Below are 17,418 nucleotides of genomic sequence, written 5' to 3'. Positions count from 1 at the left end.
TGCTTTCCCCCCCCGTTTCCCCTTCTCTCAAGGGTGATTCAGAAAGCGTAATCCTTGGGAAGCAGGATGATTCTGATTGCCCCACACTGGCCTCGTCAAGTATGGTTCCCCTTCCTTCAACCCTACCTTGTGGATACTCCATGGATTCTGGAACCCCTTCCAGACTTACTGACACACATGTCGGGACAGTTTCACCCCTCTCTGAGGACACTCCGGCTGTGACAGCCTGGCTGCTCCACTTCCATCCTTACTCAGATGTCATAATTTTTCGCCAGACGTAGTACATATTTTGTCGTCCTCTCATAAATCATCCACTAGAAAGTTCTACTTTAACAAATGGAAAAGATTCTCCATTTGGGCTCATTCCAGAGGCATCGATCCCTACACGGCTCCAATTGATTCTGTTTTGGAATTTTTGTCTATATTGTTCTATCAGGGGTCTGCTTCAGCCACCATCAGAGTTCAGCTGGCGGCTATATCTAACTTCCACGTGGCTAATGAACCTAGCCTGATGGCACACAGACTATGTAAGGCATTCCTTAAAGGTACCCTATTGCTTCGTCCCACAGTTTCACAACCTGTTATGCCCTGGGACCTCAGTTTTGTTCTTCAAGCCTTCACTCTTTTACCCTTCGAGCCTGCAGCTACCTGCGACTTAGTTTCTAACATGGAAAACAGCCTTTTTAATAGCTATCACTTCAGCGAGGCGGGTCTCCGAAATCCAAGCCCTTTCCATCAAGCCCTTCATTCCTTCCCAAAGTGGCTTCTATGTCTAATATAAATCAGTCTATTGAGCTGCCAGTTTTCTTCCCCAATTTTTCCAACAAGGCAGAATTCAGATTTCACCAACTAGACGTACATAGACAGTTACGCTTCTATCTCCATCGGACAAAAGAGGTTCGGAAATCTGACCAACTCTTCGTCTCCTTTTCCGAAAACCAGCTTGGTTCTCCGGTATCCAAGGTCACGCTCTCTAGATGGATAGCCAGCTGTATTTCCTTCATCTATCACACAGCAGGTAAAACTCTGCCCTTTCCACCTAAAGCCCACTCCACAAGAGCTGTTTCCACATCTACAGCCTATCAGGCTAGATTGTCAATGGATGATATATGTGCTGTGGCCACTTGGGCTTCTCCTCGCACCTTTGCCTCTCATTACAAATTGGACGTGGTTTCCAGGGGCAGATCTTCATTTGGCTCCACGGTTCTCGGGAGTATTTCCAATGAGCCACCCGGGTTGTAGTTGCTAGGGATGCTGTCCCATGGGTAAGAATGTAGGCGAGATAGGACTACATAACATCAAGAAGTTATGTACTCACCATAATGTTCGATGTATGTAGTCCATCCATCTCACCTCACATTCTTACTTACCCTCCCACCTTCCCCCAACCTGGAGGATTTGGAGGTGATATTTTATCATGCAGAGTCCCTTTGATTAATTTGTTTGGATATTTAGTATGTATGGATGTGTGTTATGTATGCAATAACTGAGTTGTTGGCAGCAAACTAGATCTGGGGATGCGAAGCAGTGTACTATGGGATACCCTCTTAGCCCAGCCAATCAGAGACATTTGAGCTAGTAAATAGGCAGAGTCGGAGCCGATATTTGGCTCCGAACCCATGGGTAAGAATGTAGGCGAGATAGGACTACATAACATCAGTTGTTTTAATAGTAAGTGTCTAGGCTATTCTTAAAATATTTAAACTACTGCTTGCTTTAATGTAGTTTGTTCCATGCATCAGCTGCTCTCTTAGAGAACCAGACTGGGATAGTCTGACTGGATACATGTCCATTTTCAGCAGAGGCCCGGGGAGAAAAGCTCCAAGGTACAAACAATAATATAACATAATTCAAGAATTATATGTCTTACCATAATGTTCCATCTGTGTTGTTGATCTTCGTTCATTGATTAGTGATGGGTTATCGGTTCCATCCTCAGAACTGAACCGGCCAATATCAAGCTCACGTCAGCCAAACATTCTTGAGCCAAGGTCCTACCCAGAATGCTCTGCTCCCTGTTACGTCAGATCGAGTTTGAAAGTTGATAGATAAAAATAGAGGCTACCTCTGGTCTCTGGTCATAACAGACCTACAGGAAAGGAGGACATTAGATCAACCAAGAGCCTCCGGAAGAAGGACGGAGGGTGGGAAGTAATGAATGAACAAAGAGCAACAACACAGATGGAACGTTATGGTGAGACATAACTTCTTTATCTGATGTTGTTAATCTTTGTTCATTCCTTACTGATGGGACAGAGTCCCCAGCTACCTGCATTCCTGGGTGGCCCTCATGAAAGGACATTCCTGAGCACCATGGAGCCAAAGGAAGCTCTACCTCTGGAGGCCAAGCCCAATTTGTAATGAAGAATAAAGGTATGAGGTTTGGCCCAGGTTGCAGCTGAGCAAATATCATTGAGGGAAGCCTTAGCATGGAAAGCTGATGAAGTTGCCACAGATCTTGTAGAATGAGCTTTGACTTTATGAGGCAAGGTGAGATTGTTTTTGTTGTAGATAAAGGTGATGCAATTTCTCATCCATGAAGCCAATGTAACTTGTGATGCAGGATGACCCTGTCTAGGACCAGAAAAAGCCAGAAACAGTTGGTCTGATTTATGGGTAGATTTTGTTCTGTCCAGATAAAATCGTATTTGCCTATGAACATTCAAGGAATGCAGGCAATACTCTCCCTTGTTAGAATGGTTAGGAAAGCACACTGGAAGGTCTAGACTGGTTGATCGCTCTGACACCACTTTTGGTAAAGAGGTAGAATTAGTTCTCAGTGATACCCTATCCTTATGGAAAGATAGGAAGGTTTGATGCATAAGGCCTGAAGTTCTGGCAATCGCTTGGCCGATGTGATTGCAATCAGAAACAAAGTTTTCCAAGAGAGATATTTCACATCACAAGAAGATGCAGGTTCAAAGGGTGAAGCTGTTAGAGCTTGCAAAACCAAAGCCAAATCCCAAGGTTGCACGGGTTCTCTAAAGGCAGGTTTTAGGTGAATAACCCCCTTCAAGAAAGTCTTAGAGTCTGTGTGCCATAAGTGAAGAATCTTGAAAACCAATATGAAAATTTGAGATGGCAGCTAAATGTACACGGATAATAGAGGCAGAACCCCCAGAGTGGAAAAGATGTGCTAAGTAATCCAATACTATCGAGACCGGGACTGACAAGGGGTCTATTTGTTTATTTGCTGCCCATAGAGAGAACCTCTTCCATTTGTTAAGATAGATTAGTCTGGTGGACGATTTATGAGATGCAATAAGAATATTGCACACAGGGGATGAAGGGTTTTCATGCCTGGCAATCATAGGAAGTAAAGAAACCAAGCTGTTTGTTTCAGGGTTATTAGATTGGGGTGAATTAGACCCTGCAGATGGGAGATCAACATTGGGGATGGATTGAGGATTCACAGCTGATCTAGCAGGTGAGGCCAGAGGAAGGGAAACCAGACTTGTCGAGGCCTATATGGAGCAATGAGGATCACTTTGCTCTTCAACTGATGAGGGGGAGAGGAGGATAAGCATAAAGAAGACTCGGGGGGGGGGGTCAGGGCTAATTAGTTGCTGCACTTGTAGTTGGTTGGGGAGGCAAATAGATCGCAGCAAGGCTGGCCCTAGTGGTTGATTTTTGCCTCCATCAGAGGATTGAGGGACCACTCGTGAAGCTGTAGAATGCACCTGCTCAATTTGTCTATCATGTTGGAGCTCCCGGGAATGTGCATTGCAGTCGGAAAGCGGTTGTAAGCTATCGCCTATTGCCATATTCTCAAGGCCTCTCGGCATAAGGGGTAATATCTGGTGCCCCTTGTTTGTTGATATACCAGACCATTGACCTGTTGTCTGATTGGATTGCAATAGTCCCTGACGGAAGGATGGAGTGAAATGCTTGCAAAGTTAGAAGCACCGCCCTCAGTTCCAGGACATTGATATGCAAAAGGGCCTCTGTCTCTGACCAGGGGACCTTGGACTGAGTTTCCCAGGCATAACCCCCCCCCCCCAATCAGGGAGGTGTCCATGGTCACCGTGATGGGGGTTGAAAGGGAGAGACCATTGTTGGGGATTTTGAGACGTCCACCAGAGTAAATCTTGCTTGCATATTAGTTACACTTATTTGAAAAGACAAAGAATGTTGTAGAGGGTACCACTGAGTGAGAAGTAGCCATTGAAGGACTCTCATGTGGAATCTGGCTAGAGGAACAATGGTAATCGAAGCTGCCATTGACCCCAATAGCTGAAGTACAGATCGAGCTCGGGATTTGTGGTGACAACAGCGGTTGAACTTGTCTTATTCTCTGAAGTCTGTGTTTTGTTAAGGATGCTGTACAATTTCTCATGTCCAGCAATACCCCTATAAATTCAAAAGACTGAGTTGGGGTTGTGTTGAATTTCTCCCAGTTTATAGTGATTCCCAGGCTTTGAGCTGTTAAGAGGGTGTACTGCAGGGCGGTGAGGAGCCAGTCGTCTAGATATGGAAACGCCTGGAATCCTTGAAGTCGCAAGTGAGTGATAACCACTGCCATGCAATTTGTGAATACTCTGGGGGCTGTAGGGAGACCAAAGGGCAGGGCTCGAAACTGGTAGTGACTGGCTCCTATACGGAAGCAGAGGTATCTTGAGCATTTGTCCATTTTTATGTGGTAATACGCATCTTGAAGATCTACAGAGCACATCCAATCGTCTTCTTCCAGAAGAGGAAGGATAGACTGAACCACAACTATCCAGAATTTCTCTGTTTTTGCAAATTTGTTTAGTGTACTGAGATCCAGAATTGGTCTCCAGTCCCCTGTACTTTTTGGCACTAAAAAGAACCTTGAGTAAAATCTGGATCCTATCTGGTCTGGGGGGACCATCTGGATTACTCTTTTTTTTTTTTTTTTTTTTTGTAGCAGCTTTTGGATTTCATGTGCTGCTGTTTCCCTTTTGACTGGGTGGAACGTCGGGTAATACTCTTGATGAGACTGGGCAAAGATGGAAGGGGATGTGATGGCCTCTGGATATAATCTGTTGTATCCAAGAGTCTGATGTTATCTTTTGCCAGGCAGCAGGGTACAAGGAGAAACGACTCCCAACCGCTTCCAGAGATGAGCAGTCTGGCAATGCTTCAGGAGCACTAATAGAGTTGGCTAGAGAAAGAATCTCTGGAGCCCCGGTTTCGCGGACCACCTCTGCCCCGAAAAGGGAGTCTTCCATTGAAGTTTCCCCCTTGCCTCTAGCGGAGAATTCAGCACGTGCATCCCAGAAATAACCCTGTGATTTCTTGTGCCAGATCTTTCCGCTCCTCTGATATCTGGAGTAGAATCGCTGAGGAGTGGAGTGTCTGACACCAGTGGTAGACAAGGTCTTGCAATCTTGTTCGCACCGTGCCAGCGTTTCCTTTACTTTGAGGCCAAACAAAGAAGTGGCCTCTATGGGGCATTCATGAAGGAAGCCTTAAAGGAGTCCGCAAAGTCACAAAGATGCATCCAAGCATGTTTTCTGGTGACTATACCTGCGCCTGCTGCTCTAGCCGCATAAAATGCACCAAATAATTCAAAGACCTTACGGCAAAGGTCGATGAAGCAAACACGCGCTTCCCTAATCTGTCAATCGCCCAGGACTCCTTGTTGGGCGGATGGACAGTTTGGCTCTCTTCTGACAAATCCTTCTTAGTAGCAACTGCCACCACCATAGCATCTACTGGAAGACCTTGTGACCAGTGTGGGGGGGGGGGTGCTCAGCTGGGGGTGACATTTTATCTGGCCTCTTAAGTAGCGCTTCCATGCGCGCTGGACGTTGAGCTGGATGAACTCATTGGCAGGCGGGGTGACCCAGGTGGTAGGGAGCTGGGCACGAAACGCCTGCAGAAATACGGTTTCCTCAGAAGGATTAGAGGGCTTCCAGTCACACCTCTGTCTAAGGATCTTGAGGATGTCACCAAAAGGACACCTCATCAGAGGGTGATCGTGGGGACCCTTCCCCGTCATCAAAATCCATAACTTCAGTCATTGACTCCTCAGTGGAGTCCATGTGCTTCCTCTTACATGATGCTTTGCGGGGTGCTTCCTCAGTGGGAGATTCTGGGGAAGCCTGCAAAGAGGGGGTCTCCTGAGGAGGAGAGACCTGTGGTTCTTGTGACCGGTGTCTGGGAGTTGAAGCTTGTGGCAGCTGTGGTACAGAAGTGGGAGAGGACGCCGACAAATGAGCTTTACCAGTGGAGGCAAGCGCCCTCTCCATGGCCTGGAAGGCTGGTTCGCCCAAGGAGGGATGGGAGCCTGGAACCGAGCATGACAACCTCGGAACCGGGGTCACACTCTGCCCTGACAAGCCTACCCCCAGGCCAGGAGTCTCGAGAGGACCGAGAACCATAAGAGAGCATCCCTAGAAGGCGCTACAGAAAAAATTGGCGCAGAGCCAGGAATGCCCTCCTCAATGGCACAGCCACTGGCCTGAGAAGAGCCCGATGCTCAGTGCACCAAAGGCTACAAGGACAACTCTGGTTCCAAAGTGAGATCCACTGTTGGAGTCTGAGGAAGGGAAGCTGCTGTTGGAGTAATAGGCTTCGAGACTTGAGTGGAAGTCGAATGAGGAGTATACGTTAGGGTTTGAGGCAATATACGCTCACCCGAATGAGGGAACATGGACTTCGATGGTTGAAAGAGACATGTGGCCACAAGCAACTGGTCAACAAGCTGCAACGCATCCTGTTCAGAAAGACTCTTAGTTGACCTCATGGAGAAGGCTGATGGCGATTCTGGCCTTTCTAGGAAAGGACTATACTGACTGCTAGCAAAAGGATCCAGTGAAGGGAATATTTGGTCCTTGCTAATTCAATAGGTGCAGAGCTCAGAGACGAGGAAGTCTGCACCGAAGAAAACAGTGTGGAAAAGGTCTGTGCTGAAAATGTCAGTGCCGTAGTAGTTGAAGGTGTCTGCACCGTAAAGGCAAAGGTCTGCCCTGAAGGGGTAGTGCGGAAAGTGTCTGCACCAGTAATAAGGATGGTGCCGAGAAAGACTGCACACGAAGTACATGTCGTTTCGAAAAAGTCTGCACCGTGGAGTAGAAAAGAGTCATACTTGGAGCGAAGGTGAATGTACCAATGGTGCTGAAGGGGACTGAACCTGTATTGATGGTGCCATTAGGGGTTGCGACAGAACTGTTGGAACTGTAGTTGTCTGCACCGGGAACTCTGGTGCTGGTATCGATAAAGGAGACATGGCTGTAGTCAGAATCATTTGGGGTGGTGCCGAGTCTGGAGCCGACAGGGACACAGGTGGCAGCGCTGGAGTAGTAATCAATTTCACCTTCTTGTGAGTCAACTCTCTACGATCTCCAGAGGGAGACGAAGGGAGTGACTTTGATGAAGAAGAGGAAGAACGCCTCTTGCAGGGTTTAACAGGAAGAGGGTGAGCCCTCTGACCCAGAAATAGCCTCAGAAAAAGGAGACTTGAGGAGACCTTTCAAAATTAACTTATTCTTCCTCTCGTTGAGAGTCCTGGTAGAGAAGTATTTTCAAATCCCACACGGAGTATCTACAGTCAAGTGTGAAGACATTAAGGCAGTAGACACACAAGTCATGGCCATTGGAAAGTGGTAACTTATGGCTGCAATCCTTGCACTGCTTGAAACCAACAGAACTTTTATTATCCGACATAACTGTGTGGAGAAGCACAGTAGCAAAAGGAAGAATAACAGCTGCCCAAGAAAAGGGTAAAAAGAGAAAAGGAAGGCTTACCAGCGATGGTAATGGAGAATTACCACAAGGTAAGAAAAGAGGGTAATAAAGGGAGAGAGTCTAAAGTATGCGATAGGGTAGGAAAATATTAGAATAAACTTTTGAGAAAAATTTAGAGTAATAGTATATAAACTGTCAAAAAAACTAGATACTTAGCGGAGAGAGTGGCTTGACACGGCTGTTCAGCAACACGGCAAACGAGATCTGAGGTAACTGAGCAGACCATTCTGGGTAGGACCTTGGCTCGAGAGTTGTTGGCTGATGTGAGCTTGATATTGGTCGGCTCGGTTCTGAGGATGGAACCGATAACTCATCAGTAAGGCATGAACGAAGATTAACAACATCAGATCAAAGTTTACGGGTTCTGTTCAGCTATACACATAATACAATCACGCAAGGATTAAGATTACACAAGGTTAAAAGACCTAAAAAAAATGCCACACAGTTAAGTTACAATTGAATTAGAGCACAAACATAGGAAGAGAGCTATTCAGGCATATACTTTCTTAAGTGAAGACAAGGTTTCCATTTGTCTTGGAACCTAGCAAAGTCTGGTTCCAACTGGCAGTGAGATTTTTTTGTAGAGAGCTCTCTCTCAAGAGGGCAAAAAGCAAGTCTCAGAATACAGAATAGTGAAAGCATCCCTTGAACATGTGATCTCAGTGAATGATTGAGGCTTATGACAACCTGTTGACCGGGGGGGACAGTGTTCAGAATTAAATAATTTAAATATTTGAGGAGTTGGGAGGAGAGTGATTCTACTAGCTGCTGTTAATCAAATTACTTTTGTTCAGTAGAGAAGCTAATGAACCCCAATATCTACAAGCAGAATGAAATAGCAGTTTGCTTAAAGAGGTTTGCATTTACTCCAGTTTGTTGTTAAGTAAGTAGTCCTTGGGGCTTTTAGAGCTTCAGGATTGAGATAGTTGGATGACATTTAAGAATCCCTTAAACTGATTAAGGACCAAGGTAACGGTCATTTTTAGATGCATTTTAAAGAATAGGACTGGTCTGGCCAAACGCTTGGATACCTGTGCAATGATGCCTGACCTCGAGGATTATTAAATGGTCTAAAAGACCAATAGGACTAGAGGTGCAACAGATTGTCATAGCAAACATATTACCTTTTTTGACAAGTTTATTGTGGTGTGACCATGCCCTTTGGTATTGAGGGGAAAAAACCCCGACTATGATCCAGGCGATCTGTGTCTGAGTAGTATTGCAGGTTCCTAGAGATCCAGGCAGGGGGAGAATGATCTTGAACAGCTACCATGAAGCCGCTCATCCTGGGATCGGAAGTCAGCAAGTTCTGCTGTATTGGCAACACCTGCTGCTAAACCAGCAAATGATCACTCTTGGAAGAGGCTTTACTGGTTCACACTCCTTGCAGAGCATACACCGATGACTCAGGGGAAGACAAGTGGGAAGCCTGCACACCCTCCAACCCCAGCGTTGTGGCAACAAGTGGCAGTCATGCAGGCTTCCTGAAAGGAGGGGTTAGGTAGGGTGGGGAAATTTGCCAAGACCAGGCATCTAGCTCACTCCCTAATGCTTGCCTGTCACCCCATATGGGAAAGAATGAGCTGATAATGCTTCCAGGGCTGAGAATGAATGCGATGGAGTGCTCTTGCCAGTAGCCAACAGAAATCTGGCTTTCACCCAAAGGAGGAATGAATGGGTCATTTATGCAAATCTCTTTTTGGAGCATTTAAATGCACAAAAAAAAGTTATGTTCCAGCCAGGGCTGCAAACAAAAGCAATTTATAAGTGTATAGCTGTTCCTGCTTTCAGGAAAAACCCATAATTTGAGTACGTAGTTAACTGAATTTTATTAGGTACTGAGTTGAGATCATTTAAGGAATGAAGTGAAGAGGATAGGCCTAAGAACAAATTCTTCCCAGGAATATATTTAACTTGCGTAGTTTACTTATATTAGTTTGCCTTTTTAATGTTTTCTCGGTAAGTAGTTTACTTATCTTACATGTATTTACTTGTTTTATCTTGCTTAATACTTACATTTGCTTGATATTTAATTTATTGTCAATATGGCAGGCTAACATTGTCAGTTTAACATATAAATATATATGATTGTCAATTATTGTTTGCTGCTGTAAATCTTACTAAAATACTGCTGTGTAGTTGCTGTTACTGTCAAGATTATTTACTGTAAATACATGTCTGTCATTGCATGTTCTTTCAAGAGCTCTGGTCATGGCTGAAAGGGTTAGTCCGACAGTCCCATCTACCTGTGTAACAAATTGAAAGTAAATAAATGTAAATAATTCTGTTTACAATAACATGTATAGTACTTATGTTCAGCCCGTGCTTTACATCATATTATGTTATTTATTTATTTATTTATATTTTTTGCTATGTGCCATTTGTACAGACACTGTTTACCACCTGTACACCTGGATTTAATGCTAATCTGTACTCTTGCATGCCAGGTAACCTGGATCATGGCTCAAAAATGGGTTTGTGGATCAGTATCTTACCAAATAAATATATTTTACTTGCAAGATATAGGAGTTGGCACACCTGCAGCCAGCCTTATCAGTGCGGAAATATGTATTCCTGTAATGTACCAAGATACAGAAGTCCTAGTCGTATGAGAAGTGCCTGGTATTTAATAACAAGAAATACTGAGAGGGTGAGGGAGAGAGACTGAGATCTCAAAGAGAGAGACTGAGATCTCAAAGAGAGAGACTGAGATCTCAAAGAGAGAGACTGAGAGCTCTCAAAGAGAGAGACTGAGACTGCCAGGCAATATGGGGGGGGGGGGGGGGTGCAAGTTTTGGTAAGATGTGTAAAGTGAACAAGTGCTAAGTAACTAAAGCTTTAACTCTGGTACTTCTTTTAATAAAAGTTTGAAAAATGAAGTGTGAGGTCCATTTTTGGCTCCATTAACCCTTATCTGATAGCCTTTCTAATTTAGGTGAAGTATTACTGTTGTGTGCATACTGTTAGAATCCTGCAGGAGAATGCACACATTATTTTGGTCTCTCATCAAAGTCGAAAGGTTCATTCAGTTTGCTGTCACAGTATTAGACAGTCTAGATGATTGTATTATTAAAGCATGATGACTTGAGGCCTGGAATTTTCTCAGAAGACTTTGATGTAATGTCATCTAATAGGATGCTGTTCAATGCATTGTTTATACTAATAAAAAAATCTCTATTTCAATATGGATAGGCAAGCCTTCACCCAGTTTTAATCTCTAGAAGAAAACTGATTGCAGAATTATTGCAGTGAATTATTTGTTTGAAAGGCACTCCATTATGGTACATAGTCCTAATTTCCGTAGCATAAGTATTACACGAGAGAAGATTTGAGACATTGCTGGGAATGTAATATTGGATGGAGCCATTTCTACAAATTGTTTTTATTTTATTTAAAGCTTTAGCTAAACGTGCTAGGTAAAGTAAAAGCATGAAAATGAGTCTTCCTTTTCAGAGTGCCATGTCATTTAAAATAACTCTGCAAAATATATATCTCTTGTATAAAGCTCGCAAAGTATGAATATGAAGTACTTGCATACAAATTCATTGATGGGCAGTAGCAGCAAAACCTACTCGGGTAAAATAAATGTCCATTTATGTTTACACTCTTGCTGCCACTGATGCTGAGTTTTCTGTAGTACGGAAGCTGCAGACACTCTGCCTGCTTCCGTCTACACCCTGGGCATCTGTCCCAGCCCCTTGCCTGGTTAGTGCACTGGCCGAAGGGGGTTATGCAATTTTTGTGCATGTGTGCATATGCAGCAGCTAACTGTTAGACTTTAGCAGTCCTTTAGAATAGATGTTGTGCTCTGCACCTTTTAAGCAAACCCCTCGGCTCTGGTATTTTACCCAGGCTACATCCTGTATATCTGTATTCTGTGAAACTCAATATAGTAGGTATTTGTTTACAAAGGCATTGGACAAGGGTCTGTGTGCACACAGTGTTTTTATTTGCATTTGATAACTAGGTAGCTAAACTGGTCTGAAGACCCATTTTAGATGTTCTTCGTGTTTCACTGTTGCAGTCATTACATTTGGGTAATCTGCTGGCAGGTTGCCCTCATTCGGCCTGAATATCAGTCTTGGGTCCTGCGTCGGTTGCTGTCTCCTCTTCCATGACATCAGGTCATTAGGGGTATAAAACATGCAGCCGACGCCATTTTATTCAGTCTTTCTTGCTGCACGGTGCCTGAAGCAGAAGCAGCTTGCAAGTGCCGGTTGGCCGACTCCTGAAATTTTCACATTCGAGTTTCAGAACCGAAATCTTCAACTAAAGCTAAGTACCCCGTTGGGGAAACTTTTACTTTCTCCTTACCGATGTCAGTAAAAGTTAATAATTGCATTACTTGTGGGAAGGAAATACCTCATAAGGATTTTCATTTGCACTGTATTTCTTGCCTAGGCCCAGATCATAATGTGCCTTGCTGTCGCTTTTGTGCTAGATTTAACCAACGCACTATTAAGCGTCGGTATATTTTTGCTTCAGAATATTTTGGATTCAGATTTAATTACCCTGAAATGTCATCGGTTAGCAATCCGACTACCGGAGTTCACAAAAAATGCAAAGAAAAAGGCAGACCGTCGAGGTCCAAAACCGAAGATGAAGCTTCTCCTAAGCCGTTCACTGGTAATCAGTGAGGCGCTTTCGCAGCCCCTGACACCTGCTACTTTTGAGTCGCAGGCCTCTACCGAGATCCATGTGGAGTCCGGTATGCCGCGTGATTCTCAGTATTGGACCCGTGGATGTCTCTCCCTTGGATGGGTCCGGAGCCACTGAGCAGGCACCAGCTTCTGTGGGTGTTTTCAGGCCTCAACATTTTTATATAAAACCGACGCCAGCTTCAAAAACAAGATCCAAAACATCTTCTAAGTCTAAAAAACCGATGCATGAGCCACGTGCTCAGGCCCCTATACCTAAAAAACAGATGATCAAAATGGCTGAGGACTTAATTACCTTGATCAGGGGTTCCCAACCCCCCCTGCTAAGAGGCCTAGGCAAGACACTGATTATGAATTTTCAGATCATGTTTCTATTTCTTCTGATTCCTCTTCTGATCAGGAACTTTCTATACCACCCTATGAGGATTCAGATGCAGAAAAATCCATCCCATCTGCATCTCCTCCTGAGGATTATTCTTTGGAGAAACCTTGCATACTTTAAGGGAACATTTTCATTGGGAGAGTCAGGATTTCTCTGAATCAAAAAAGAGGCTTAGGGATTTCCTTCTTCTTCCTCAGCATAGGCCTTTGGCTATACCTCCTGTATTAGACATTGTTGATGTGTTTTCGGAATCGAGCATGGCTCCTGATTGCCTACCCTCCGGCTCCTAGTAAGCCAAACAGATATTACAGGGTTCCTGACTCCCACAAATTTCTATTAAAAAATCCTGCTGCTGATCCTGAAACTATCTCACGGGGTCCCAAAGGTGTAAAGGCCTCTACAGCCAAAAATCCTACCCCCTCTGATAGAGACTCCAGGGAGCTGGATAGATGGGGAAAGAAGGTTTATACATCTGCAACCTTGGCAATTAGGGCCTTAAACTGCCAGTTTCATATGCTTAAAAATCAACAGCATGTTATGGGCATATTGAAACAGAAAATGATGATGATTTCTGATTGTGTGGAAAATAAAGAATTACAGGAATTATTGCATGCAGCAGAACAGGTGGGAAAGCATACTTTGCAATGTGATTTTGATTCTTTGGAGGCCTCTTGCAGGGCCTCAGTTACTGGATCTGTGATTAGAAGGCATGCCTAGCTCAAGGAACAAAATCTGCCTGATCATGTTAAAGCTAAATTGTTGGATGCCCCTTTACAGCATGATACTCTGTTTGGTAATAAGGCAGAAGAAGTTTTAAAGAAAATGAAAGACTGTAAAAGATTTCTTACAAGTGCAGCCGCCCAAATTCAGTAGGCACTGGCCTACTAAAATTGGTCCTTTCCTGTGTCCAACAGAGCCTCTCAAGGCAAATCCAGGTGCTCAAAAGGTTTTAGATACCAATCACAGGGCTCTTACAGGTCAAAGCAATGGGCTGCCTCTACCTCCAAATCTGGAGGGAACAAAGGACAACCTTACAGTAAGCAGTCTCAATGACTTCCCTCTACCATCACCAAGCACTTATCTTTTGGCAGCCCCCTTGGGGGGGGGGGAATTAACACTTCATGTTCAAAATTGGCAGTTAATTACCCAGGACAAGTGGGTATTAAACATAGTATCCCAGAGGTACAGATTTCATTTCCATACTTTGCCAATTCCAAACGGTTGGCCAGATCTGCCACAAAATCAATGGGCAGAGGCACAGAAACAAGTTACGTCCTTCATGGATATGGGGTTATTCAACCAGTACCAGAACAAGAAAAAGGTTTTTATTCAAGACTCTTCCTGGTACCCAGAAAAGACGATGCCTGGCATCCAGTACTGGACATATCGACTTTTAACACGTTCCTGGACATCCCAAAATTCAAAATGCTGACTTTACAACTACTGCCTATGCTGGGCAGAAACGCTTGGTTAGTGACTTTAGAGTTAAGAGAGGCATACCTGCATATCCCAATAAGGGAATCGTGCAGAAGATACCTCCTCTTCAAGGCAGGTTTTATGCATTGCCAATTCTCTGCACTGCCCTTTGGCTTATCTACTGCGCCCAGGGTCTTTATAAAGTGCCTGGCACCAGTAATTGCATTTTGCAGACAAAGAAGCATACAAATTTATCCTTACCTGGACGACTGTCTCATTCAAGCAGAGAACAAGGACATTCTTCTTCAACATCTGGCATTTGTAAAAATGCTTCTAACATGCCTAGGGTACACAATAAACAAAAAGAAATCACAACTGGTACCCTCTTAAAAAATTACATTCCTGGGTGCAAGCTTGAATACAACTGCCCAGATGGCTTACCTTACGCCAGACAAACAAAGGCAACTGACTATATATTTCAAACAGATGGCAACAAAAACCCAGTTATCTGCAAGACAAATTCTGCAGGCTTTGGGGGGTTCATGGCATCCTGCATTCTACTAATTCCATATGCAAGACTGCATATGAGGAAACTTCAATGGTACCTAAAAGGTTTATGGAGTCAACATCGTCATAGTCTGGAAATAATGATTCCTCTCATTCCCTGCCTACAACAGGAGTTTCTTTGGTGGGCAGAGACATGTCACCAAAACAAGGGACTGTCATTCACTCTACCCCCTGCCACCCAAACCCTAACTACAGACGCATCAGACTATGCTTGGGGGGGCCCACCTGGCAGGGAGATGCATTCAGGGCATATGGAGCCCAAAACAATTGCATCTGCATATCGACCAGAAAGAGATGCTAGCTGTTCAGAATGCCCTGACAGCCTTCAAGGACTTACTTCATCCAGGACAACTACTGATAAAGACGGACAACACCACGGTTATGCGGTACATAAACAAGCAGGGGGGTACACATTCCTACCCCCTTTGCAGACTAGCCATGGCATTGTGGAACACAGCTTTGACTTACCAAGTACACCTTCAAGTACAATTCCTGCCAGGAAAACAAAATACTCTGGCAGACGACCCAAGTAGAAATCTTATGGACCAGCACGAGTGGAGACTGGATCCACAAATCTTCAGCATGGTAACAGAAATGGGGGAGCCCAGACATAGATCTGTTTGCCTCCCCCCAAAATGATCAACTGGACAAATTCTGCACAAGGACGTACCACCGACAAGCATGGAAAGTGGATACCCTATCCTTCAATTTGAAAAAAACTATCAGTCTACGCCTTTCCCCGTCTGCCTCTTCTCTCCAAGGTCTTACTAAAGGTCAGACAGGAAACCTCGCCAGCACTGGTACCCAATTCTGAGGAATATGTCTCAACTCCTTCCTTGGTACTTGCCTCAAATGCCTCATCTACTGTCTCAGCAGAACAATCAAATTCTGCACACTCCGCTCCAAACTCTGAACCTGGCAGCATGGCTGATCATGTAATTATTCAAACAACACCTCTCAGTAAATCTGTGATGGATGTCATTTTGGAAGCCGGAAGGCCTAGTACTAGAAAATCTTATGCTGATAAATGGCAGAGATTCTGTGCTTGGAACCAAGCACAAGGAACGGATACGGCAAAACCAAATATCCCTCAGATTTTACAATACTTGACTGAGATGCTTGACAAGGGCCTATCTTTTTCTTCAATAAAAATCCATGCCTCTGCCATCTCGGCTCATTACAACACTGAGCCTCCCATCTTTTCTCATCCTCTGCTAAAACAGCATCTTAGAGGGGCCAAAAATTTAAGGCCTCCCAGAAGATCACTAGCTCCTGCATGGGACCTCAATTTTGTGCTGGAAAAACTCACCCAGCCTCATTTTGAACCAGCAGCTACTGTGGATATAAAGTTTTTATCTTGGAAAACAGCTTTCCTTTTGGCAATCACTTCAGCAAGAAGGGTTTCAGAACTACAGGCCCTCATGGCTGTGGAGCCTTTTATTACATTTTACCCAGACAGGTTGTCCCTCAGGACCAATCCTTCCTGTATGCCTAAGTTGGTATCCATTGTGGCTCTTAACAAAACTATTCACCTGCAAACATTTTACCCAAGTCCACAGAACAAGGGGGAGCGGATTCTGCATTCATTGGATGTACACAGACAGCCAAGATTCTACTTAAACAGGACCAAATCTTTAAGAAAGTCTGAGCAAGTACTGGTGGCATTTGCTGCAGGATCAGAGGGGTAGGCTATATCAAAGCAGACTATTTCTAAGTGGATAAGCCACTGCATTCGTTTCTGCTACTTGCATCATGGTAAACCGATGCCCAAGGGAATCGGGTCACATTCCACCAGGGCTGCCTCTACCTCAGCAGCCTTTCTCAGTGGAGTTCCAACCAAAGACATTCTAGAAGCTGCTACTTGGAGCTCTGTTCATACTTTTACAAAGCATTATCATTTGCGTCTCTTCTCTAAATCCAGGGCAGGCTTTGCCACTGCAGTTCTGCAGGGCCTTATAGCCGCTCCTAATGCTATTTAGTTCCATCCTCCCAGCCATAGCTTTGGGATTCTACCCAAATGTAATGACTGCAACAGTGAAACATGAAGAACATAGTACAGTTGTGTACACTTACCATAAATGTAGATGTTAGAGTGTATTCACTGTTGCAGTCCGGGTTATCCACCCGCCCATCCCCCTTTTCTAGAACTTCTCTTTCCTTCACTATATTCTAAAGCCTTTGTGGTGTATTTGCTTTTAGATGAAGGTAAAGTTTATGTTGCTAAAAGTGCATTTACATATATATTGCTGTTTATTTTTATATATATATTTTTTTTTTTTTTTTTTTTTGCTCCCCATTTGGGGGGCACCTGACATCTGGGGCAAGAAAAACTGAATAAAATGGCATCGGCTGCATGTTATATACTCCTGACGTCATGGAAGAGGAGACAGCAACCGATGCAGGACCCAAGACTTTGATATTCAGGCCGACTGAGGGAAACCTGCCAGCAGATTACCCAAATGTAATGACTGCAACAGTGAATACACTTGAACATATACATTTATGGTAAGTGTACACAACTGTACTTTCTGACTTATGCTAAGAGGCATAGACAGTTTACATCAGAGCACACTATTACAGCACAATACAATATTTTAGATGAGGACAATTTTTTGAATTAGAGAATGTAAAACAATTACATTCGACCACTCAAAGCGATGTACTTTTAAGATGCCCGTGGTC

Source organism: Protopterus annectens, chromosome 9.part0 (genome assembly GCF_019279795.1).
Source record: "Protopterus annectens isolate FY-2018-M chromosome 9.part0, PAN1.0, whole genome shotgun sequence".
NCBI classification, from domain to species: Eukaryota; Metazoa; Chordata; order Ceratodontiformes; family Protopteridae; genus Protopterus; species Protopterus annectens.
Note: the sequence above shows the minus strand (reverse complement) of the source record.